A 27,359-nucleotide genomic window follows, 5' to 3' on the forward strand; every position below is an offset into this window, starting at 1 on the left:
ACTTATTCTTATTTCCCCTATATAGCAAAGTGATGTGTGTTAGGTAAAATGGTGATCCTGAGTTGAGTCTTACAAGCTGGTGTATACTATTCCTTCAGGAGTGGCAGATCTAATGTTATGCTTATAAGAAGCACATGAGATCTTTTTCAGGGGAAAAGACAATACACCGCATTTATTGAAGATACAACAATTAGCATATGCATTCAATCACACCACATACACACACACTGCCCCGCCAGTCAATGTTATAGTTACCAGTCCAGAGTCCAGATCAACCTAGTGGCCAGCTAGGTTGATCACGAGTAGGGAGGAGCCAGGTTCCATCGGTCGCAACACAATGCTCTGGAGAAATCTTGGCAGGACGAATCCAAAGTTTCATGGCAAGGCACCCTTTTTATATATTGATTTTCCTTCATTGGGACCAAAGAGCTTTGCACCAACATGCTGTAATCAATTGTTGTTTGATGGGTGCTTGTTTTCTTAAATTGTCCTTCTCATTCTTTACATCAAGTTCCTCAGGGAGTTATTCCATGCTGGTTTTGATGACCGTTATCTTGTCCCCATTGATAAGTGCCTATCATCTTCTTTAGAGTCATCAATCTGCCCTCATCCGACATTTCAATAGCGTTGTGTTGCAGCCTCCTGGTGCCCTTGCGTCTGTCTCTGGCTCCTCCCTAGACCATCTGGTTCAGCAGTGGCCTTCACGCTTATCTCTTAACCCACACATTCCTCATTCACACATAAAACAAAATTAATTTACACAGAACATTTTGAACTGGAACATCAAATTGCAATGCAAAAAAAAAACAATTATGGCATTCCTGTACTTATTTTAAAATGCTAAATCTACAACAAATTGGTGACCCTCAAAGGATCTGTTATTGCCTTAAAATCAGTCCAGACATAGATTCTGGCTGATGGCCCATTCGGCCATTCCTTTCTGCTATTCAGAAGGATGGCTGGCAGAATATGATCAAAGCATACACCAATACATTTAATACATGCTATATTATTATTTTTTATCCTTCATTCTAAATTATATAAAATACAAACATAAAATCCTACTACTACACTAAGAGTTCTGTGAGTGTTCAGTAGAACAGGGGCTGAGCACTCAAGAAGGACACTCAGAGGACTCGGAGATTGGTGAGTGTGCCTGTTAATAATTGTACAGAGAGAGCGAGGTCTGGCAGGCAGTGCTTGTGTTGCCATGGGCTGGCAGTTTCAGGGAGCTGATCCACAGCAGGGACTGACAAGAGTCCCTTGTGATGTTGCACTCCATAATATTTTATGGAAATATGCCTATGAGTGTAAATTAAATATGATGTAACTGGAATATGCTTTATGCAAAAGATCTCTTGTAAGGTATCATTACAAAGGTTAGAATATACTGAGTGTGTTCATCCTATTTGTTTGTATGTGTTATTTTTATGTCTGAAGTTAGGAGAATAAGATATAAACCTGTATTACTGATGTAAACACATTAAGTGGAAGCCATTAAGGGTGCTTCAGAATCAATGAACTGTGAATGGGTTTGTTTACCTGCAAGCCTTCCTTTGTACGGGTTGGTCAGCTCCTAGGTAATGAAAAAGGAGGTCTTACAGTGACATGTGATCATGTCACCTGAACTGGAATCCTTCTTAAACCTGGTGCTTTTCCATTTAGAAGGAGGGGTGGGGACCCAGAGAGACAAAAGATTCCCGCTGTGTGCCAAAGCTATAAACGGGGCTGGAACAGAAAAAAGAGGGTCCCAGTCATGAGAGAGTCCCTGCTTTTCACCTAAGATGCCTGCTGAAACTAACAAGAACTGTACCAGGGGAAAGGATTGGGCCCGGACTAGGAAGAAGTCTAGTCTGTGAAAGAAGCTTATTGGAACATCTCTGAGGGTGAGATTTACCTGTAAGCAGTTCCTTAATGTATTACGCTTAGACTTGCGTGTTTTGTTTTATTTTGCTTGGTAACTTACTTTATTCTGTCTGTTATTACTTAAAACCACTTAAATCCTACTTTTTATACTTAATAAAATCACATTTATTATTGAACCCAGAGTAAGTGATTAATACCTGGGGAAGCCAAGAGCTGAGCCCTGATTAGGGGGCAGAGCTAGGTGGAGGAGGGGGCCTATAAAAGCGGCCGCCCAGCCAGGCAGCAGCACAGCTGATCGCAGCGGCCCAGGAGCCGGCCAACAGGGCTGCTAACAGGGGAGTTTGAGTGGGAGTTCCCATTGGAGGAGCCAGGTATCTTGTGTTTGCGTCTGTCTTTGGGGTGCTTGTGTCTCTCTCTGTCGGGGCAGACTGCTGAGCCCTGATTAGGGGGCGGAGCTAGGTGGAGGAGGGGGCCTATAAAAGCGGCCGCCCAGCCAGGCAGCGGCACAGCTGATCGCAGCGGCCCAGGAGCCGGCCAACAGGGCTGCTAACAGGGGAGTTTGAGTGGGAGTTTACAGGGGGAGGCGGAAGGGGGCGGCGCTGTGTCCCCTGAGTTCCCCAGGTAGGAACGCCGAGCGAGGCTGAGACAGCAGTAGCCATGAGCCAAGCAGCGGAGGATACACCAAAGATGGGAGCATGCAGCAGCTGCGGTATGTACATGGTTCTAGCGGGGGACCCAGAACAGTACTATGTATGCATGAAGTGCCGCCTAATAGAGCTGCTGGAGGAAAAGATCCAAGGCCTAGAGCTGCAGGTAGAAACCCTGGTAGAGCATAGAAGGGGGTTTGAGCAGCTGATGGAGCAATGGCAAGCAGTGACCGAAGGGGAATGCTCAGGGGTACAGGGGGAAGCAGGGGCTAAGGCCAGTGAGGGGGGACCGCCGGATGAGGAAGATGGGCGGTGGAAGCATGTGACCGTGAGAAGCAGGCCGATAAAAAGGAGAGCCAGTGAGGGAGAAATAGAGCTAAGGAACAGGTTCGAAGGTCTGGAGAATGAGGAAGGGGTAAAGCAGGTGGTAGCTGATGGTGGGAGGCCAAGAAAAAAGAGAAGAGCGGCTAGTCCGATAGAAAGAGGGGAGGAGTCTATGGAGGCAGCACCAAGTGTGGGCCAAGGGAGGATACAGGATGGCTTAACGGGAACCACAAGGAATGATAGGAATGGAAGGAGCTTGCAACCAGGGGGGACGGAGGATAGGTTAGAGGACCGCACTGTCCCCAGGCAAAGGCAGGTCTACGTGATTGGGGATTCCATACCAGGGCCGATCCGGAGAACAGAAGGGTGTGCTGTCTACCGGGCGCTAAAATACGGGATGTGGACCTGAGGTTGAAAAGGATCCTAAGAGGAGCAGGTAAGAACCCTTTGATCATCCGTCATGTAGGAACGAATGACACGGCTAGATTCTCGCTAGAGAGGATCAAGGGAGACTATGCCAGGTTGGGTAAGACGCTCAAGGAAATTGAGGCTCAGGTGATCTTCAGTGGGATCCTACCTGTCCCTAGGGAAGGGCGCCAAAGGGGTGACAGGATCATGACGATTAATAGTTGGCTGAGGGAGTGGTGTTACAAGGAGGGCTTTGGGATGTATGGGCACTGGGAGGCTTTTGGGGACAGACAACTGTTCTCACGGGATGGGCTCCACCTAAGTAGGGAAGGAAGTAGACTTCTAGGAGGGAGGCTGGCTCATCTGATTAAAAGAGCTTTAAACTAGACACTGGGGGGAGACGGTTGGGAGAGGTCCTGATGCTCTCCACGCCAAATTTATACATTGGGAGTGAGAACAACAGGATAACAACAGATATAGCCAGAGGGGGACGGTTAGGTGTAAGGAAGAGGAGGGGGACGGATACTAGATCGACAGGTCATACTGGTAGTACTGTGTCCCTACCAAGTTGGGTGAAAAGGGTGAGAGGAGCCAAACAGCAAAAATTAGGATGTTTGTTCACCAATGCGAGAAGCTTAGGTAACAAAATGGAGGAACTGGAGCTCCTGGTCCGGGAATTGAAACCGGATATCGTAGGAATAACCGAAACATGGTGGAATGGTAGCCATGACTGGAGTACAGGTATGGAAGGGTATGTGCTGTTTAGGAAAGACCGATGCAAAGGTAAAGGTGGGGGAGTAGCATTGTATATCAATAATGAGGTGAAATGGAAGTGGATTGGACTAACATATTTAGGGATCTAAAGGCAGATGACGACTGGGGTTACTTCAGGTTGAAGTTGCAGGAGTTGTCAGAGGCATGTATTCCGAGAAAGGGAAAACGGCTCGTAGGTAGCAGTTTTAGACCAAGCTGGATGAGCAAGCGTCTCAGAGGGGTGATTAAGAAAAAACAGAAAGCGTACAAGGAGTGGAAAATGGGAGGAATCAGCAAAGAAACCTACCTTATTGAGGTCAGAGGGTGTAGGGAAGCAATGAGAAAGGCAAAGAGCCGGGTGGAGATGGACCTAGCAAAGGGGATTAAAACCAATAGCAAAAGGTTTTTTAGCCATATAAATAGGAAGAAAACCAAGAAAGAAGAAGTGGGACCGCTTAAAACTTTAAACGGAGTGGAGATTAGGGATAATCTTGGAATGGCACAATATCTGAACGAATATTTTGCCTCGGTCTTTAATGAGGCTAATGAAGGGCTAAGGAATAGTGATAGAGGGACTGATGGGAATGAAGATATGGGGGTAGACATTACGGTATCTGAGGTAGAAGCCAAACTTGAACAGCTAAACGGAAGTAAATCGGGGGGCCCGGATAATCTACATCCTAGAATATTAAGGGAATTGGCGAGTGAAATTGCAAGCCCGTTAGCGATGATTTTTAATAAATCTCTAAACTCAGGGGTTGTACCGTTTGACTGGAGATTAGCTAATATAGTTCCTATATTCAAGAAGGGGAAAAAAAGTGACCCGGGTAACTACAGACCTGTTGGTTTAACATCTGTAGTATGCAAAGTCATGGAAAAAGTTTTAAAGGAGAGAGTGGTTACGGACCTTGAGGCCGATGGCAACTGGGACAAATTACAGCATGGATTTACGAAAGGTAGATCGTGCCAAACCAACCTGATCTCCTTCTTTGAGAAAGTAACAGATTTTTTAGACAAGGGTGGATCTAATATATCTTGATTTCAGTAAGGCGTTTGATACGGTACCGCATGAGGAATTACTAGTTAAATTGGAAAAGATGGGGATCGAAATGAAAATCCAGAGGTGGATAAGGAGCTGGTTAAAGGGGAGACTGCAGAGGGTCATATTGAAGGGGGAACTGTCGGGTTGGAGGGGGGTTACCAGTGGAGTTCCTCAAGGTTCGGTTTTGGGTCCGATTTTATTCAATCTATTTATCGCTGACCTGGGAACCAAGAGTAGGAGTGGGGTGATAAAGTTTGCGGATGACACCAAGTTGGGAGGTATTGCAAATTCGGAAAAGGATCAGGATATCCTCCAGGGAGATTTGGATGACCTTGTAAACTGGAGTATTAGTAACAGGATGAAATTCAATAGTGAGAAGTGTAAGGTTATGCATTTAGTGATGACTAACAAGAACTTTAGTTATAAGCTGGGGACACACCAGTTGGAAGTAACGGAGGAGGAGAAGAACCTAGGAGTCCTGGTTGATCGTAGGATGACTATGAGTAGGCAATGTGATGTGGCCGTTAAAAAAGCTAATGCAGTCTTGGGATGCATTAGGCGAGGTATTTCTAGTAGGGATAAGGAGGTGCTAGTCCCGTTATATAAGGCGTTGGTAAGACCTCATTTGGAGTATTGTGTGCAGTTTTGGTCTCCCATGTTTAAGAAGGATGAATTCAAACTGGAACGGGTACAAAGAAGGGCCACTAGAATGATCCAAGGAATGGAAAGCCTGTCGTATGAAAGGAGACTTGAGGAGCTCAGTTTGTTTTCCTTAACCAAAAGAAGGATAAGAGGAGATATGATTGCACTCTTTAAATATATCAGAGGGATAAATACCAGGGAAGGAGAGGAATTATTTCAGCTCAGTGCTAATGTGGACACGAGGACAAACGGATATAAATTGTCAGTCAGGAAATTTAGGCTTGAAATTAGACGAAGGTTTCTAACCATCAGAGGAGTGCAATTCTGGAACAGCCTTCCGAAGGAAACAGTGGGGGCGAAGGACCTCCATGACTTTAAGATTAAGCTAGATAAGTTTATGGAGGAGATAGTATGATAGGATAACGGGCTTAATCAATAGGTCAATTAAGTGCCACACTGGTAATTAGTACAATGGGTCAATGATAGGATATTGTTAGCCTTTTTCCAGAGGGTATGGCTGGAGAGTCTTGCCCGCATGCTCGGGGTTCAGCTGACCGCCATATTTGGGGTCGGGAAGGAATTTTCCTCCAGGGTAGACTGGCAGTGGCCCTGGAGGTTTTTTGCCTTCCTCTGAAGCATGGGGCAGGGGTCGCTTGCTTAAGGAGTGGGTGGATCGGCTTATGTGGCCTGCATCTTGCAGGAGGTCAGACTAGATGATCATAATGGTCCCTTCTGATCTTGAATTCTATGATTCTATGATTCTATCAGTGTTATAGAGGGCGGACAATTTATGAGTTTACCCTGTATAAGCTTTATAGATGGATTTATGTAAAATGGATTTATATGGGGTTTGGATCCCACTGGGAGCTGCATGTCTGGGTGCTGGAGATAGGAGACATGCTGAGCAGTTTTTGGTTAAAGTCTGTAGCTTTGGGGGTGTGGACCAGACCTGGGTCTGTGTTGCAGCAGACTAGCATGTCTGGCTCAACAAGGCAGGGTTCTGGAGTCCCAAGCCATCTGAGAGGCAGTGTCAGCACGTCAGGTGACAGTCCCAAGGGAGTGTCTGTGACCGAACCCATCACATCCCTCATGCTAAAGGCAGGTGGTAGTGAGGTGCCTCATAGCCCTAGGGTGCCCTTGGGAAGCATCAGAGAGGGCTCCACTGAGCTTTCTCTGAGAGCCACTGATACAGAAGATGGGACACTCCATGTCCTATCAAAGGGTTTGTGCTTCTAAAAGCTGCTTGTGGCAGTGTTTCTTTTAACTGTGATAGTCACTGTGATGTGCAGCATGGGCTGGAGACTCAAACATCTGTATATTGGACACCTAGCCAAGACCAGTGATCTCAGGGTGCACCAGGGGTGTGAAACAAGTGCTGGAAATTCCATCTGCTCACACTAGTTAGTGTGCCAAGCCCATGTTTCTTGTGCACCTCATTGTTCTGGACATCTTCAGAGACTTCAGGAAGGAGGCGTTTTGCCTTCCCCCTCAGCTCTGGCATGTGTTATCTTCATGTGGTGGCCACTAACCTTTCCAAAAGGCAAGTTAGCGCATACTGGTAAGGTGAATAAACCCAAATGTGAAACAAAATGGACTTTTGGTGATGATGTTGGATTTTTATTTGAACACCATACAAACACTGAATTTTCCCTAAACTGGTATAGTAAATCTTCAGAGTTACCAACCCCAGAGTCACAAAGTACCAGTCAACCACACAGCTCATTTGGAACCGGAATCAGGAAGTAGCAGAGACAAAAAAAAAAAAGCAAGCAAATACAGTACAGTACTGTGTTAAACATAAACTACTTTAAAAAAAAAAGGGAAAGCAGTATTTTTTCTGCATAGTAAAGTTTCAAAGTGGTATTAAGTCAATTTTCAGTTGGAAACTTTTGAAAGAACCACCATAACATTTTGTTCAGAGTTAAGAACATTTCAGAGTTATTAACAACCTCCATTCCCAAGGTATTCATAAATCTGAGGTTCTACTGTATTTCCAGCCTGCCAGATTTCAAATATCCTATTGTACTTTACTAAAGTACATGAGTCAGTAAATTTCAGATGATTTATCATTCAAATCTTGATTTATACTGGAAAGCAGCACTGCCTAGGGGTTAGTACACAAGAGTGCAGGATCTTGGTTCTTGACCTAATAACTATTCAGTAGTTTTATCAATGATCTGGAATAAAATATAAAACCATTGATGTAAAGTTTACAGCTGACACAAAGGTTGGTTGGCTGATAAATAATTATGAGGAAAGGTTGCTGATAAAGAGTGATCTAAATCACTTGCTAAGCTGCACGCATTCAAAAACGTGTTTTAATGTGATCAAAGGCAAAGTCATACTTCAAGGAACAAAGGACAAAAGTCACGCTAAGAGGATGGGGGACTGTATCCTGCAAAGCAGCAACTTTGGAACAGACTTAGAGGTCATGGTAGAAAGCAAGTGAACATACCCCCGTCAATCTGTTTGGAGTTGTTCATGAACGTGGGTGCCAGCCTCAGGCAGACTGTTAAGAAGCAGGGCACAAACCCATGTCTGGTTGTGTGTTCTATAATTAGATTTCACCAAGTATCAAGTGTGAACTTCTCAAACCCTATAACAGCCTTAACACAGAGTCACAGAGAGTTCCCATTGGGCACTCCAGAGTCTATCTTACCACCCAGGCAAGCTTGGCTTTGTGATACAGGGTCCCTTTCACCAAAAAATCACAACACTGTTCAGGTTACTCCCAGTCCCAAAGGACCAGTCACTTACTCCAGGTCAGTTGTACCTTAGATCTTTCACCAAAGACATCACTAGTAGCCTATCCTGTAATAAACTAATTAAAGTTTTATGAACTAGGAAAAAGAAATAGGAGCGTTATTTCCAGGTTAAAGCAGGTAAACACACACACACACAAATGAGTTAGTCTTAGGTTCCAAAAGGTAATTGAAACTGCTGTAATGTGCAGGCTTTATTTGCCCTTTACAGCTAACCCAAGATAAACAGCTTAGGGGTCCCTTGCTTAAGTTTAGAAACATTGCCTTCCAAATTCCAAGCAGCACAGTGATGACAATTTCTTCTTGACAGAGATTCCAGAATTCAAGATGTGATGGGATTTGTTTTTATGCACATCCCCTTTTCATAGGTGCGGGGGAAACAATCAACAAAGTCTTTTGTCCACCGCTGTTGCACAAGTGTTTGTCAGGTGTCTATAGGCCAGGAGATGATCCACACCCACCCCTCGTGGTAAAGTAGTATTTCATACTTGGTAATTCTTCTCTCCTGATGTTGCGGGTTTCCAGTTTCACAGCAAATGCTTTTATCATTTGAAAGCAAATACTTAAATATTACCTTATAACATGGGATACAGATATTATAAGTGGGATTAACATATGCAGCAGCTCACAAGCATGTCATAAAGTCCAAACACTAAGCACATGTCTACAAATCTAATACCTATTATCATAATACTAACACACAGGTGAGCCAGAGGGTTTCCAGCTATTTATTTGTCAGGATTCAGTGAGGCCTAGCAGCTTTGGCATGAGCTGACACCTGGTCTGCCAGCATCACAGCCCTGCCTCCACCCTGATGATGTGGCTAAAAGGGCTAACACAGTGTTTCTCAGCTGGTGGGTTGCAGCCCACCAAGGGGCTCATAAAAGGCAATTGGGGGGTTGCAAGGAGTTCAAAATTTTACTACAGTCTAAAGTACCGTATTTTCCGGCGTATAGGGTGACGGGGCGTATAAGACGACCCCCTAATTTTAGAGTTAAAATATAGGTTTTGGGGCTATACTCGCCCTATAAGATGACCCCCCCCCTTCCGAGGTCGTCTTTTAAATCCCAGCCGCGGCAGGGAGTCAGAGGGTCTGGGGTGCCCGCTGTGGCGGGGAGCCCAGAGCCTTTTAAATCCCAGGCGCGGCTGGGAATCAGAGGGCTCTGGGCTGCCCGCTTCAGCGGGGAGCCCAGAGCCTTTTAAATCCCAGCCGCGGCAGGGAGTCAGAGGGCTCTGGGCTGCCCGCTGCGGCGGGGAGCCCAGAGCCTTTTAAATCCCAGCCGCGGCAGGGAGTCAGAGGGCTCTGGGCTGCCCGCTTCGGCGGGGAGCCCAGAGCCTTTTAAATCCCAGCCGCGGCAGGGAGTCAGAGGGCTCTGGGCTGCCTGCTGCGGCGGGAGCCCAGAGTTTTAAATCCCAGCCGCGGCAGGAGTCAGAGGGCTCTGGGCTGCCCGCCCAGCGGGAGCCCAGAGCCTTTTAAATCCCAGCCGCGGCAGGGAGTCAGAGGGCTCTGGGCTGCCCGCTGCGGTGGGGAGCCCAGAGCCTTTTAAATCCCAGCCGCGGCAGGGAGTCAGGGGGCTCTGGGCTGCCCGGCTGCGGTGGGGAGCCCAGAGCCTTTAAATCCCAGCCGCGCAGGGAGTCAGAGGGCTCTGCGCTGCCCGCCCAGCGGGAGCCCAGAGCCTTTAAATCCCAGCCGCGGCAGGAGTCAGAGGGCTCTGGGCTGCCCGCTGCGGGAGCCCAGAGCCTTTAAATCCCAGCCGCGGCAGAGAGTCAGAGGGCTCTGGGCTGCCCGGCCGGGCGGGAGCCCAGAGTTTTATATCCCAGCCGCGGCTGGGAATCAGAGGGCTCTGGGCTGCCCGCTGCGGCGGGGAGCCCAGAGCCTTTTAAATCCCAGCCGCGGCAGGGAGTCAGAGGGCTCTGGGCTGCCCGCTGCGGTGGGGAGCCCAGAGCCTTTTAAATCCCAGCCGCGGCTGGGAATCAGAGGGCTCTGCGCTGCCCGCTGCGGCGGGGAGCCCAGAGCCTTTTAAATCCCAGCCGCCCGCTGTTATACCCGGCGTATAAGACGACTTCCGATTTTGGGGGGTTGTTTTTTAATATAGAAAGTCGTCTTATACGCCGGAATATACGGTAGTGAGTCTCAAACTTTTTTTCTCATGGACCACTTGAAAATTGCGGAGGTTCTCAGCAGACGGCTTAATGATCTTTCCAAATGTTGTTTGTACCATTAGCTAAGTATTGTAAAGTGCTTTGGATAAAAGTGCTATATAAAAAAAACTTAATAATAATTAATTTTTTTTGTTCTACAAATAAAAGCACACAACTCATATTTTAATATCAGTAGTCTTACCTTTCTAATGTGATGGATATACTCTATCTCCCCAACCGCAGCAGCCCCCAAGCTGAGGCTGGGAAGGAGAGCGCCATCTCTCCGCAGTAGCGGCAGCCCTGGGGCTGGGGAAAGTCACCTCTTTCTCTGGCTGCCACAGCCCTGCATGTCCCAAATTCCCCCCACCCCCTCTTCTCACCCCACTGCCCTCCCACCTACCCGCTATTCCCTGTAAAGGTCACCACCTCACGTTACATGTGTGTCTTCTCCAGTGTCCAGGCACCTAATTAGTGGAGCCACACCTGCATGGCTCCACTAATTCGGTAGATGGCCCTTCATTCCCTTGTGTGCGACCCCCCCAGGTATGCACCTTCGAGGGAGCTATCTGCAGACCCTCTGAGTGGAGCGTGTGTTTGAGAACCTGGACCACAGTTTGAGAACCTCTGGTTTAAAGCAAAGAAAATCAGACTTTGCCAATCCCTGCACACCCATCCCATTCAAAGTCAAATATTCTCTGACAGCTTTGCAAAACACACACAAATCAGTGCTATAGGCTTAGCATTGGTACACTATTTTACTTTTTTATAATAAATGTAAGGTGGTCGCAAAAAAACGTTACTTTAAATAAGGAGTTGCCAATTTGTAAAGCTTGAGAAATAGTGAGACAAGTTGATCTTTGGATGTATTAACAAAGGAATATTGAGTTGGAGTAGGGAGGCGGTATTACCTCTGGCTACAGCATTGGTGAGAACATTACTGAATACTGTGTCCAGTTATAGTATCACACTTCAAAAGGATGTTGAAAAATTGGAGGGTGCTTAAAGAATGGCCAAAGAATAATTCTAGGTCTGGAAAACCTAATTACAGTAAGAGACTTAAGGAGCTAAACCTAGCTTTTTGAAGAGAACGGAACGGTAAGAGGTGACTGGCCAGACGCTGACACTTGACAACCGGGGATGGATCACTTGATATATTGCCCTGTTCTGGTCATTCCCTTTGAAGTCTCTGGCATCAGCCACTATCAGAAGACAGGATACTGAGCTAGATGGACCATTGTAAGAAGAGTCAGACAATGGAACAGACTGCCTAGAGAGGTTGTGGAAGCTCCTTTGCTAGAGGTTTTCAAAAGGAGGCTGGAGAACCACCTGTCTTGGATGGTTTAGACACAACAAATCCTGCATCTTGACATGGGGTTATACTGGATGATCCTTCCAGTCTCTTCTAACCCTATGATTCTATGACCCAGTATGGCCATTCCTATGTCCTTATGACTTGATCATGGTCTACAAGTACTTACACAGGTGGAAGATTTCTGGTAGCAGAGGGCTCTTTAAACTAGCAGCAAAGGCAGAACAAAATCCAATGGCTGGAAGCTGTAGCTAGGCAAATTCAGATTGGGAATAAGGTGCAAATTTTTAACTGTGAGAATAATTAGCCATTGGAACAGCTTCCCAGATGACATGATGGATTCTCCATCACTTGAAGTTTTTAAATCAAGAATGGGTGTTTCTTTCTAGGTGTGCCCTAGTAGAAACACAAATTATGCACTTGATACAGGAATCACTGGGTGGGACTCTCTGCCCTGTGCTATGCAGGAGGTCAGACCCTAGATGGTTAGAATGGTCCCTTCTGGCCATAAAATCTATTGTGACTGAGCCATTTGTCTATAGTACTATTGCTGTCCAGCCTCTGGCTCACAGGCCTAGGTGAGAATATTTCATTCCAAATAAAGTACATGCTAGGCATAATAGCTGTAAGTCAGCATAGGAATGCATATGGTGACTGCTTCACTTTAGAAAAATGCCTTGCTGTCTATTCCTGCTATAGGCTCATGCTTCTTGTCAGAAAGAGTATGTGTAATGTGTTCTTCTCTGTTTCCTCCAGTAGAAGTGAAGTCTGTCTTTAGTGACCGCAAATAGTATTAGTGCACAACTCATTCCTCCGCAAGGACAAGCCACTAGAGTTGTTTGAGTGGCTTTGAACAACTCTGCCCTCTCCTTCACTACCTGTGTAATGTTACTGCCTTTTCCTTGTGTGTTTGTTGTTTGTATGTGACAAGCCTCAGGAGGTATCTTGACCACTTACGGAGATGAATGAATTTTTGCAGCACTCTAATGCCTGTCTAAAATTGTCCAACCAGAACTGCTCTCGTCCACACCAGTGTTCTTCAAAGATTTTATTTTTGTGTGTGGCTCTGGCTGTTATCCCCCAATTTTGGGGAGGAGCCATGCCAATTCCAATTTACTGTATATGTGGATTTCTACCCCTTTGGGTGGGATCAGAAAAATAACCAGGCTGCCTACATGCCATGGTTTAGGCCATACAATAAGCACACAGTGTTCTGAATAGCCTGCCTTTTGTGATTCTACTTTCATAAAAACATATTAGGAGTAAAGAACTACAGATTTGAAAAGTGCCTAAAGGACTGTCTATACTTCATCCAATTCTTTTTCAAGTATAGACAGTCCTTTAGGCACTTTTCAAAACTCTCTCTTGCTGGTTTTCCCCAAAGGGATTATAATATTTCCCTGTGTCACAGGTGCGGTAACAATAACCTAGTAAGTGTTTTTCAGCATTCGAATGCTTTGATGATGAGTATCATAGAAATGCCTATAAATAATTTACATTTTATCCACCACTAAAATGTATCTATGGCAGGGTGAAACATGATAGCTATTTAACAGGGTATAGCAAAACCAGAGAATAGCAGAAATGCCAACCCCAAGCATTCAAACACCATTAAATCATTATTTTAATAATATATTTTTGGGAACTTTTTATTTATTTTCTGTTTTTTGGACCCTTACAGTATGTCTACACAGCAACTAGAACACCCACAGCCCCTGCCAGCTGACTCAGGCTCCCAGACCTTGGGCTGCAGGGCTGTTTCATTGCTGTGTAGACATTTGGGCTTGGATGGAGCCCAGGCTCCAGGACCCTGCAAGAAGGGAGGGTCCCAGAGCTGAGGCTCCAGCCTGAGCCCAGAAGTCTACACTGCAATGAAACAGCCCCGCAGCCTGAGACCTGTGAGCGCACATTGGCTGGCACGGGCCAGACAGACCCTGAGGCTAGAGTCAGGTCACGTTTTCAAGCTTTGTTCTGCAGCTATGAGGGCAAGAAATTTACTTTTTTAAAACAAAAGCTGAGATTTTCACACATTATCATATATTTTTATATTCTCGCATAACTCCAGGAACTGGAGCTTGAAGAAACACCCCAAATATCACAAAACTTAGACTAAAACAGCAGGAGCTGGCAACACTGGAATATCCTAGTACAGTGAAAAAGAGTTCCATTTTCTTCTGAAACTACAGGGGATATTTAGGGATACAGAGTATAACTACCAGAATTGGAGCAGTTTACCTTTGATCTTACATCCTTAGATTCTTTAAGGACCACATTCACTTTCCTGCACCATGCTCGGGGATTGCATTGTTGAACACTTGCAATATCCCCTAGGGTTGTGTCAGGAAGCAGGTGGCAGACACTAGAGTGGCTTAAAGAGTAGCAGGATCTGATTAGACATTCCATTTTATAGGGAAAATAGCTTATAAGTGTTTCATGATGTTGTGTGTTGTATTCTAACTGTGCAGGATCTTGACTGTTTTCTTAGGTCAGTGGCTTGATAAATACGATTATTAAAGGGAGATTAATAAGTAACAGTTAACATACTTTAGCCCCAGAAAATCCTAAATTACTGTATTTCGAACTTATTAAAGAAAGGTATTGTCTGTGTGGATTGATTTTTGAATATTTAGGTCATCTGGCTTTTGTATCACCAGGCTGGCCAGGTGATTGTTAACAAAAGGAGCATGCTGGAGCCAGGGTCTCACTTGGAAATCGTGTCTTTCCAGGCTGTTATTTTTCCGGTGGCCATGCCAGCTCTGTCAGCTTTGCATCGTCTATTGGAATTGTCGTTTCATCCAAGTGTATATCTTGGCTTGAGCCAGAGCCATCTGTTGTAGGCTAATGTCATTTATTCTGTTTCTGGCTGACACTTGCAGGAACGAAGCAGATGTTGGCTTTTAGGATTTGCTTTTACTACTTTTCAGTTTTATCTTATGTATTACTTCACAAATAACTAGGCTTGGAAGGATTTGATTTAAATCATTAGTCCACTTAACATTAATTTCACAGAAATTGATCAGGGGGAAAAAAACATTGATGGCAGTCAGTGAGGCAGCCTCCCCAGCACCTTGCACCCATAGAGATTCATTATCCTGGGCCCTTAGCCACTCAGGGAGCCCTCTGCAGGTAGCCTCTCTGTCACAGCCCTGCTCACTTTCTCACCAGCTGCAAGTGCTGGGACCATCCCTGGGCTGAAGCTGCTCAGCAGTGCGAAGGCCTTCCCTGCCCCCATGGGTTCTCCTCCTGGGCTGGCATTGGCTGGGGTCTCTGTTCTGGTGGGGCAGGGCTGCAGCCTCTCCAGAACCTTGTGCCCAGATGTCTGAGGCCCCTCAGCCACACAGGAATCTTACCTGAAGCCCCACTGTTAACATCTACTGTCATTAAATAATTATTGTCTGTCTCACACACACCCTTAATTTCCTGCAACTGTGAAAATTCAAATTGAAAAAATTCAGGAAAAATGCTTTAAAATGAAAGTTAATACTATCCATTGAAATTACCAAAAAAAAAAATTGCCAAGCCTACAAATAACATTTTGATTTTAGATATACATATCTACAGAGTTAAGATCAGAGGTAAATAATAGCTTATTTTTCCCTTCTGGTGTGAAATTAAAAATGCTTAGGAGTTTAGCAGAATAATGTCTTTGCCCAATGTATTACATGCTACACAGAGATACTTTTACAAATTGATGGGCAGCAGGTTTAAAACAAAAGGAAGTTCTTCACACAGCGCAGTCAATCTGTGGAACTCCTTGCCTGAGGGAGTTGTGAGGCTCAGACTATAACAGAGTTTAAAAGAAAACTAGATAAATTCATGGAGGTTAAGTCCATTAACGGCTATAAGCCAGGATGGGTAAAGAATGGTGTCCCTAGCCTCTGTTTGTCAGAAGTGGAGATGGATGGCAGGAGAGAGATCACTTGATCATTACCTGTTAGGTTCACTCCCTCTGGGACACCTGGTATTGGTCACTGTTGGTAGACAGGATACTGGGCTGGATGGACCTTTGGTCTGACCCAGTATGGCCGTTCTTATGTTCTTAAGTTTCTAAATGTCTTATTTCTTTCTAATCACTTATCTTTACATTGATTTTTTGCATGGGTAGGTGTTTGTGTCTTACACGTCAAATAATGATGCCTAGGGCTGAAGCAAGGGTTATGGAGGCAGAGCCAACAGCTTTTTGTACGTAAGAGGTTGAACAGAGAAAATTGTCTTCCTGTCTGTTGAGGAGCATCTCTAAAGAGAGTGCTGTCTATGCCATCCTTCTCCAGCGATGCTCTTGAGACTGTGTTGACACCTTTGTGAGTTTGTCCAAGACTGCAGAAAAACATCAGCAATATCTGGGCATGTAATGTTTAGCAGCCCTAAGGTGGGGCACGATGTAAAGCAAGGGAAACTGGGGTCCTCAAGGCACAAGAGCAGATAAGGATATCCACCCATCCCCAAATATAAAACATAGACCTAATTTTACTGTAGGACATCTAGAGCATAAAGAGGGGGTTTGCTCCAGTGGCTGGAGTATGGGACTCAGAATCAGGGCAGCTAAATTTTAATCATAGCTCTGCCATGAACTCCCTCGGGAGCCTGGGGCAAATAACTTTACCCTGCTCTTGAGGTTCCCCATCTCCACAATGGGGATAATAAATAATATTTACCTCTCCTACAGGAACATTGTGAGGCCTGATTAAAGTTAATGCTGGCAAAGTGGCGTGAATATTAAAATTGATCAGTTGCTATTATCCCTCAGAAGGGAGGAGTCTGTTTTCTTCTTGATTTTTAACAACTCCAGATTTCCAATCAGATGACTAACATCATAGGTAGCCAGAGTACAGACCAAAGGCCAAAAATAGGCTACAGGGTCTACTTGTTGCTACCCTTACCTTCAATACAGGGCTCTCTCTTTGGATCAAGATAGACCATTGCAAATCCAGTGTTGCCAGGGAACACATCTCCTTGTCAAAGATAAGGATGCTTATGAATCACTGGCTCTGGCAAGTTGCAAAACGTCCCTGAGTTGGGCAGAATTTGGGCAGTCCCCAACTTTCAAATGGATCGGTGCAACCTAAGAATTAGCACTGGGCAAGACTTTGGGCTTGGGGCATATTAGCCTGTCACACACCTTTCTTCTTCAAAGTCCCCGTGGGAGTGCTGTGGAGTTGCGTGAAAATTCCAAAGGCTGTTTGGATGTGAGCATGCAAGTCACATGACTTTTCTCACTCTGCCACGACATTGAAAGTCTCTTTTTTTTCTTTGCTACGTTGTTTGGACTGTAATGATCTAAACAGCAAAGCATGTGTTTTGGTGTATTTGTGCCCAACCAGACACTGGGCACTCTGTTCTCTTCCTCTACGTTCTTCTTGGAAAGAAGAGCAGGATTTTATATCATAGAATCATAGAATTCGAGATCAGAAGGGACCATTATGATCATCTAGTCTGACCTCCTGCAAGATGCAGGCCACATAAGCCGATCCACCCACTCCTTAAGCAAGCGACCCCTGCCCCATGCTTCGGAGGAAGGCGAAAAACCTGCAGGGCCACTGCCAGTCTACCCTGGAGGAAAATTCCTTCCCGACCCCAAATATGGCGGTCAGCTGAACCCCGAGCATGCGGGCAAGACTCTCCAGCCATACCCTCTGGAAAAAGGCTAACAATATCCTATCATTGACCCATTGTACTAATTACCAGTGTGGCACTTAATTGACCTATTGACTAAGCCCGTTATCCTATCATACCATCTCCTCCATAAACTTATCTAGCTTAATCTTAAAGTCATGGAAGTCCTTCGCCCCCACTGTTTCCTTTGGTAGGCTGTTCCAGAATTGTACTCCTCTGATGGTTAGAAACCTTCGTCTAATTTCAAGCCTAAATTTCCTGACTGACAATTTATATCCGTTTGTCCTCGTGTCCACATTAGCACTGAGCTGAAATAATTCCTCTCCTTCCCTGGTGTTTATCCCTCTGATATATTTAAAGAGTGCAATCATATCTCCTCTTATCCTTCTTTTGGTTAAGGAAAACAAACCGAGCTCCTCAAGTCTCCTTTCATATGACAGGCTTTCCATTCCTCGGATCATTCTAGTAGCCCTTCTTTGTACCCGTTCCAGTTTGAATTCATCCTTCTTAAACATGGGAGACCAAAACTGCACACAATACTCCAAATGAGGTCTCACCAACGCCTTATATAACGGGACTAGCACCTCCTTATCCCTACTAGAAATACCTCGCCTAATGCATCCCAAGACCACATTAGCTTTTTTAACGGCCACATCACATTGCCTACTCATAGTCATCCTACGATCAACCAGGACTCCTAGGTCCTTCTCCTCCTCCGTTACTTCCCCAGCTTATAACTAAAGTTCTTGTTAGTCATCCCTAAATGCATAACCTTACACTTCTCACTATTGAATTTCATCCTGTTACTAATACTCCAGTTTACAAGGTCATCCAAATCTCCCTGGAGGATATCCCTATCCTTTTCCGAATTTGCAATACCTCCCAACTTGGTGTCATCTGCAAACTTTATCAGCCCACTCCTACTCTTGGTTCCCAGGTCAGCGATAAATAGATTGAATAAAATCAGACCCAAAACCGAACCTTGAGGAACTCCACTGGTAACCCCCCTCCAACCCGACAGTTCCCCCTTCAATATGACCCTCTGCAGTCTCCCCTTTAACCAGCTCCTTATCCACCTCTGGATTTTCATTTCGATCCCCATCTTTTCCAATTTAACCAGTAATTCCTCATGTGGTACCGTATCAAACGCCTTTCTGAAATCAAGATATATTAGATCCACCGCATTTCCCTTGTCTAAAAAATCTGTTACTTTCTCAAAGAAGGAGATCAGGTTGGTTTGGCACGATATACCTTTTGTAAATCCATGCTGTAATTTGTCCCAGTTGCCATCGGCCTCATGCTCCGTAACCACTCTCTCCTTTAAAATTTTGTCCATGATTTTGCATACTACAGATGTTAAACTAACAGGCCTGTAGTTACCCAGGTCACTTTTTTTCCCCTTCTTGAATATAGGAACTACATTAGCTAATCTCCAGTCAAACGGTACAATCCCCGAGTTTAGAGATTTATTAAAAATCATCGCTAACGGGCTTGCAATTGCACTCGCCAATTCCCTTAATATTCTAGGATGAAGATTATCCGGGCCCCCTGATTTACTTCCGTTTAGCTGTTCAAGTTTGGCTTCTACCTCAGATACCGTAATGTCTACCTCCATATCTTCATTCCCATCAGTCCCTCTACCACTATTCCTTAGCCCTTCATTAGCCTCATTAAAGACCGAGGCAAAATATTCGTTCAGATATTGTGCCATACCAAGATTATCCCTAATCTCCACTCCGTTTAAAGTTTTAAGCGGTCCCACTTCTTCTTTCTTGGTTTTCTTCCTATTTATATGGCTAAAAAACCTTTTGCTATTGGTTTTAATCCCCTTTGCTAGGTCCATCTCCACCCGGCTCTTTGCCTTTCTCACTGCTTCCCTACAGCCTCTGACCTCAATAAGGTAGGTTTCTTTGCTAATCCCTCCCATTTTCCACTCCTTGTACGCTTTCTGTTTTTTCTTAATGACCCCTCTAAGACGCTTGCTCATCCAGCTCGGTCTAAAACTGCTACCTACGAGCCGTTTTCCCTTTCTCGGGATACATGCCTCTGACAACTCCTGCAACTTATGCCTGAAGTAACCCCAGGCGTCATCTGCCTTTAGATCCCTAAATATGTTAGTCCAGTCCACTTCCCTAACTAGTCGCCTTAATTTAGTAAAGTTAGCCCTTTTGAAATCGTATACCTTAGTCTCAGATGCAATATTGATTATCCTCCCATTTATTTTGAAACGAATTAGCTCATGATCACTCGAGCCAAGGTTGTCCCCTACAACTATTTCCTCAACAAGGTCCTCATTACTCACCAAAACCAGATCAAAAATGGCATCCCCCCTCGTCGGTTCAGCAACTACTTGATGAAGGAATTCATCAGCTATCACGTCTAGGAAAAGCTGAGCCCTATTATTATTACTAGCATTTGTTTCCCAATCTATATCCAGGAAGTTAAAGTCCCCCATGATCAAACAGTTCCTATTAGTATTTACCTCCTTAAAAACATTAAAGAGCTCTCTATCCATCTCCAGGCTAGATCCCGGCAGTCTATAGCACACCCCAATCACTATCCCGGGGGAGGCTCTAGTAGTTTTCTTCCCCAATGTGACCATTGCCCAAACAGACTCCGTATTATCCATTGCATTGCTAGTTATTTCGTTACATTTCACCTCATTATTGATATACAATGCTACTCCCCCACCTTTACCTTTGCATCGGTCTTTCCTAAACAGCACATACCCTTCCATACCTGTACTCCAGTCATGACTACCGTTCCACCATGTTTCGGTTATTCCTATGATATCCGGTTTCAATTCTCGGACCAGGAGCTCCAGTTCCTCCATTTTGTTACCTAAGCTTCTCGCATTGGTGAACAAACATCCTAATTTTTGCTGTTTGGCTCCTCTCACCCTTTTCACCCAACTTGGTAGGGACACAGTACTACCAGTATGACCTGTCGATCTAGTATCCGTCCCCCTCCTCTTCCTTACACCTAACCGTCCCCCTCTGGCTATATCTGTTGTTATCCTGTTGTTCTCACTCCCAATGTATAAATTTGGCGTGGAGAGCATCAGGACCTCTCCCAACCGTCTCCCCCCAGTGTCTAGTTTAAAGCTCTTTTAATCAGATGAGCCAGCCTCCCTCCTAGAAGTCTACTTCCTTCCCTACTTAGGTGGAGCCCATCCCGTGAGAACAGTTGTCTGTCCCCAAAAGCCTCCCAGTGCCCATACATCCCAAAGCCCTCCTTGTAACACCACTCCCTCAGCCAACTATTAATCGTCACGATCCTGTCACCCCTTTGGCGCCCTTCCCTAGGGACAGGTAGGATCCCACTGAAGATCACCTGAGCCTCAATTTCCTTGAGCGTCTTACCCAACCTGGCATAGTCTCCCTTGATCCTCTCTAGCGAGAATCTAGCCGTGTCATTCGTTCCTACATGAAGGATGATCAAAGGGTTCTTACCTGCTCCTCTTAGGATCCTTTTCAACCTCAGGTCCACATCCCGTATTTTAGCGCCCGGTAGACAGCACACCCTTCTGTTCTCCAGATCGGCCCTGGTCACAGGCCTGTCCAACCTTCTCAGTATGGAATCCCCAATCACGTAGACCTGCCTTTGCCTGGGGACAGTGCGGTCCTCTAACGTATCCTCCGTCCCCCCTGGTTGCAAGCTCCTTCCATTCCTATCATCCCTTGTGGTTCCCCTTAAGCCATCCTGTATCCTCCCTGGGCCCAAACTTGGTGCTGCCTCCATAGACTCCTCTCCTCTTTCTATCGGACTGGCCGCTCTTCTCTTTTTCCTAGGCCTCCCACCGTCAGGTACCATCTGCTTTACCCCTTCCTCATTCTCCAGACCTTCGAACCTGTTCCTTAGCTCTATTTCTCCCTCACTGGCTCTCCTTTTTATCGGCCTGCTTCTCACGGTCACATGCTTCCACCGCCCATCTTCCTCATCCGGCGGTCCCCCCTCGCTGGCCTTAGCCCCTGCTTCCCCCTGTGCCCTTGGGCATTCCCCTTCGGTCACTGCTTGCCATTGCTCCATCAGCTGCTCGAACCCCCTTCTATTCTCTACCAGGGTTTCTACCTGCAGCTCTAGGCCTTGGATCTTTTCCTCCAGCAGCTCTATTAGGCGGCACTTCATGCATACATAGTACTGTTCTGGGTCCCCCGCTAGGACTATGTACATACCGCAGCTGCTGCATGCTCTCATCCTTGGTGTATCATCCACTGCTTGGCTCATGGCTGCGGCTGTCTCGGCCTCGCTCGGTGTTCTTACCTGGGGAACATGGGAGACACGGCGCCGCCCCCTTCCGCCTCCCCCTGTAAACTCCCACTCAAACTCCCCTGTTCGCCGCCCTGTTTGCTGGCTCCTGTACCGCTGCCTGGCTGGGTGGCCGCTTTTATAGGCCCCTCCTCAGCCTAGCTCCGCCCCCTACTCAGGGCTCCGCTGCCCGCTCAGCAGTCTGCCCCGATGGGCCTCTACAGATAGATACAAGCACTACAAAGACAGATGCAAATCCACAAAGACAGATGCAAATCCAAATACCTGCTCCTACAATGGGAACTCTCCCACGCAAACTCCCCTGTTCGCCGCCCTGTTTGCTGGCTCCTGTGCCGCTGCTCGCAGCTGTGCCGCTGCCTGGCTGGGCGGCTGCTTTTATAGGCCCCTCCTCAGCCTAGCTTCGCCCCCTACTCAGGGCTCCGCTGCCCGCTCAGCAGTCTGCTCCGATGGGCCTCTACAGATAGATACAAGCACTACAAAGACAGATGCAAATCCACAAAGACAGATGCAAATCCAAATACCTGCTCCTCCAATGGGAACTCTCCCACGCAAACTCCCCTGTTCGTCGCCCTGTTTGCTGGCTCCTGTGCCGCTGCTCGCAGCTGTGCCGCTGCCTGGCTGGGCGGCTGCTTTTATAGGCCCCTCCTCAGCCTAGCTCCGCCCCCTACTCAGGGCTCCGCTGCCCGCTCAGCAGTCTGCCCCGACGGGCCTCTACAGATAGATACAAGCACTACAAAGACAGATGCAAATCCACAAAGACAGATGCAAATCCAAATACCTGCGGCCGGGCGAGCCCGGGTTGGTTTTGGTCTGATAAATGCATGCATCCCCGGAGGTCAGCGCAAGAGATCTGCTTCTGTTAGAGGCTTTATAGAAGAGGTGTGTTTTACATCTTGATCTGAACATCAGGTTTGGCAAATAGTTCCTTAGCCAGGGTCCCACTCGTATTCTCTGCGGCTGATAGATGGAGCCAGTGTCTGTCCAGCTGCATCAGCGCTGTGTAATGTAGCTTTCCTGGAGAATCATGGAAGGTAAATCCTCTCTGAGTTAGCTAGATTCCAATTGTACTTGTAGATTAGAGTCAAGATTTAGAACTCAGCTGTGAAGTAATGGAGCTAGTGGAATTTGCGCAGCTCACATGTGAGATGTTTGCACTGGCTTCTGTTGCTGATGAGGGGCGGTTGTAGCATAAACTGGCATGGGCACTGCCTGTTCTGTATCTGCTCAGGATACTGAAAGAAGTGTTTGCTGCAGCTTTTCAATCCAGCATCTTTCACCAGCACTGAGATCTCTTTAGCAGGACAACTGAGGAAGCACATACTGTTGTGGGCAATGTACAAGGAAAGATGGGGTTTTGCTTTACTTCTATGCTGAATGGTCATTTGCAATGGGGCTGCTGTTTATTTCGAAATATTTATCCAGCAGTCCTAGAACGATCAGATAGGGGGTCTCCTCTCATTGTATAATTCAAAATCAATAAAATAACTAGGATTCACTGAGTTAAGTCTGCTAATCAATTACTTGACTTATGTCCTCAAAGAAGCAACTCCAGTATTCGGTAAATAATATTCAGTTTTATAACTTTCTTTCTTTTTGAAAAGAAAAAAAATCAAGGACACAAAATCCAAGCACTAGTGTTTAAAAGCAATCTTCAGATTATGACACAAACACTGCCAGGAAGTTTAGACCTAACACTGACCTCATCATTAAGGCATTCCCAGGAAACATATTCTGTGTTGATTTTCACAATACTCTTTACTGTGGAGTTGTTGGCCTTTGCGGAGTTTTGTCACTACTTCAGAAATACTTGACTATGGGGTTTTAAGAATTTAGTGCCAGAGTTGACTGTTGTAGATTGACAGCCATGGTTGTTTTTAAATAAAGTTCTTTATTGAGTTGGGTTTTTTTTACTAGCAAGGACAGTAATCTGATTTTCTTTTTCTTTGTGGTATCTTGCAAAAGATGTGGGGGAGGAATAGCCTGCTAAACCCAGGGTTGTGAGTTCAATCCTTAAGGGAGGGATTTGGGGCAAAAGTCTGTCTGGGGATTGCTCCTGCTTTAAGCAGGGGGTTGGACTAGATGACATCCTGAGGTCCCTTCCAACCCTGATATTCTATGAAAATATTTCACCAGTGTAACATATATCTAAGACTTAGCTTTGTATGAAGAACTTCCCTAGGAGCACCCTGAAACTTACACCAAACAATGTTGCATTTGTTTAAAACAAAAATTAAGTGAATATTGTTCTCATGAAATTGAGGGGTTGATAGGGCTGCCTTAGCAAAGCATATTGCAGGCTTCTGAAATTCCTCCCTGCCCATGTCCCTCAGTCCTGACCCAGGGCAGTCCATGCTATTCCTGTCCTTAACCCCCTACAGAGCTGGGCCAATGAACCTCAAAGCATCCTGCCCACTCCCCAGTTGTCTCTAATGTCATGGGAGTTTCACATTGTGGTAGGATTTGAAATGGGATGAGAACATCAAACTCACTTTCCCTTTTTGCCTGTTTGAGATTTAAAGCTGGATCTTCCAAAGTTAAAGGCCACCGCACCAATCTGGTCTTAGAGACTAGTGCACAGCTTTATATGTCTCTGTCTCCTTTGCATCTAAAGCTTTCCAACTCATCCATATCCATGGGCTCTAATCCCTTCCCCACTGCATTCCCTGATCACTCTGACTGAAACCAGTAGGCTGCCAGGGTGTGACTTGGAGGTTTTGGCCCAAGATAGTTACCAACTGTTTTGGTTTGGAAAAACATGAGTTTGAATTTGTATTTGAGGGCCTGGACAGGCTTTGATGGGTGTTTATTAATTGTCAGTTTTATTTTTTTCTGTTTCACACCAGAAGCTAGGTTACTAATCATGACCAAAAGCCATTCCCTTTTTAAGAGCTCTTTAGTAGCTGTATAGTGAGTTGGAGTACATCACCATTAACACCCTGGCTACTGGGGAAGCTGAGGTTTGAAGTGGAATGGAAAATGAATTCTTCTCTAACTCTTTGAGATGGCCCATGTAGGTCAGGGTCCTGAGGTAGTGGGGGAGATACTTGAGTTGACACTTCCTGTGCATTACCAGTTCTGGGTATAAATAGACTCATAGACTCATACAATTTAAGGTCAGAAGGGAGCATTATGATCATCTAGTCTGACCTCCTGCACAATGCAGGCCACAGAATCTCGCCCACCCACTCCTGTAACAAACCCCTAACCTATGTCTGAGTTATTGAAGTCCTCACATTGTGGTTTGAAGACCTCAAGCTGCAGAGAATCAAATAGAGGTCTTCATTTTCCCAAGCAGTAAACCCAGCACAGTTCCCTTTTCAATTAGATGACAGATTTAACAGGATGACATAAACCAAACATCATGGGCAGTGAAGGCTCTAGTTCAGTAAAGTACCACATGCTTAAATCTGACTGACTGATCAGGGGCCTAAGAGTAGTTCTTCTTCGAATGGTTGTTCATGTCCATTCCAAGCGGGTGTGTGCGCTCCGCGTGCACACCAGCCGGAAGATTTTCCCCTAGCAGTGTCCGTAGGGTCGGCCCTGGCGCCCCCTGGAGTGGCACCACTACAGCGCCCTATAAAGGGGCCCGCCGACCCTCCACCCCCTCAATTCCTTCTTACCGCCGGTGACGGCTAGCTGGAACTTCTCTTGTGGATAGCAAGTTAGCAGTGTCCTATCCTTGTGTGTATAGTCTGTGTATATAGTTAGTTTACTTAGGTCATTTGTATATAGTTCTTGGTAGCTGGGGGCCCCCCCCCACACGTTTTCATCGCCCACTGGGGCATGCCCGGGTCCCCCGGGTTTAAACTCTGCAAGGACTGCGGGAAATTCATGCCCAAGAGTGACCCGCACTCTGCTTGTTTGAGGTGCCTCAGAGAGGGCCACCAAAGGGACCGGTGCTCTATCTGCAGGGGCTTCTGCCCCAGAACTCTCAAAGACAGAGCTCAAAGACTTAGAGTCCTCCTGATGGAGGCTGCCTTGCGGCCACCCCTTGGACCCAGAACCGGCCGAGGCGGTGCCCAGCACGTCTTCCTCGGTGCGGCGCGCCCCGGCACCGGCATCAAGACTTAGGGCCCAGCCCAAATCCCCCAAAACCCAGCACCGAACGGAGTCGGGTCATAGGAAGTCGGCCTCAGTGCAGCATCACTCACCGTCTCTGGTGCCTGCTAAGAAGAGGAGGCCGGTGAGGGAACGGTCACCCCACCAGGACCTCCAGAGGCCGACGCCGTCCGCGGGTACAAGCGGACAGGATGGGCTACAGCCCTCGGCTGCTCCGTCGACTCCCGCACCGCAGAGAGTGCGGTCGAGTCTGGACCAGCCTAGATCCCCAGACCATAGCGGAGACTTGCGCCTCCCCTTGACACCGGAGGCATTCGAGGCGGCCTTAGACTTGATGGGACTCGCAGCGCTGGCCTCCCTGCACCGTAGCAGGGAGTTGCCTACCATGGCCCGTCCCCCAATACAATCAAGGGGCAAGCCAGCCATACTGTCGCCTCCCTCCCCGCCCCGCGCTACTCGGGCGGCACTGGACCAGATAGGAGGCTCCCCGCGCCTCAGCATCGCTCTCCAACGGCACGGGATGCTGCTTCCCCTAGGTCCTCTTACTCAGAGACCTCAGACTCAGAGGCAGATTCCTACCGCTCCAGCCAGTCGCGGAGCAGGAGGTCGGTTTCAGGGGTGAGCCACCAGCGTTACCCACAGTGGCAGCAGCAGCAATGGCATCCGCCCTCACAGTGGCCATTTTGGACCCCCTGGGCCTACCACCAGTCGGTGGGCCAGGCGTTTGGTTCTCGATCCAGGTCGGCCTCAGTCTCCTCGGCATCGGTGGCCCCAGCGCAGTTGCCTCCTCCACCGGCACTGTCGCCGGGCAGGGGTGTGCCATATCCAAGTTCAGCACCCCCTAGCCAGGCAGCGGCACCGGTTTGGGCTCAGCAAGCACCGCCTGATATGCCAAGCCGCTCACTGGCGACCCTGGTACCGGTCGCAGTGCCGCATTCAGAATCAGAACTGGCCCTGCAACCACAGTACCGTGTGTTGCAGGACCCCGAAGGGCTACATGCACCTGAGGAAGGGCCGATCCAAGTGATTTCCTCATCTTCCTCCCCGGACGAAGTGGTCTCGGGCACGGCTGTGGCACCGGCACTGGAGGACACTCAGATCCTCCAACAACTGTTCCGGCGAGCAGTGCAGAGCCTCGCAATCCAGGCTGAGGAAATCGAGGTGGACGCAGATCCGGTAGTGGACATCCTGGCTCCCTCAGGACCATCCAGGGTGGCCCTTCCGTTGATCAAGACCATAGCAGATACGTCCCGCACCTTATGGCAAATGCCAGTCTCATTTGCCCCTATTGCCAAGAGAACGGAACAGCGTTATTTCGTCCCCTCTAAAGGGCACGAACACTTGTACACTCACCCCCCCCCCCCCCCGGACTCCCTGGTGGTAGACGCAGCCAACCAACGGGAGCTTCAAGGGTTTCAGGGGTCAACACCAAAGAACAGGGATGCCAAAAGGCTCGACCTCTTTGGTAGAAAGGTGTACTCTACAGCAGGCCTTCAACTCCGTATTGCCAACCAACAGGCGGT

The 27,359-nt window shown here is 46.9% G+C and overlaps 1 protein-coding gene across 7 annotated transcripts in view; it reads left to right on the forward strand.

Annotated features, from left to right (window-relative positions):
- Nucleotides 1-27,359, forward strand: part of ATF6 (activating transcription factor 6) — a 366,260-nt gene that overhangs the window by 293,568 nt on the left and 45,333 nt on the right. The window lies entirely within an intron of this gene.

This window comes from Mauremys reevesii, linkage group 8 (genome assembly GCF_016161935.1).
Source record: "Mauremys reevesii isolate NIE-2019 linkage group 8, ASM1616193v1, whole genome shotgun sequence".
Taxonomy (NCBI): Eukaryota; Metazoa; Chordata; order Testudines; family Geoemydidae; genus Mauremys; species Mauremys reevesii.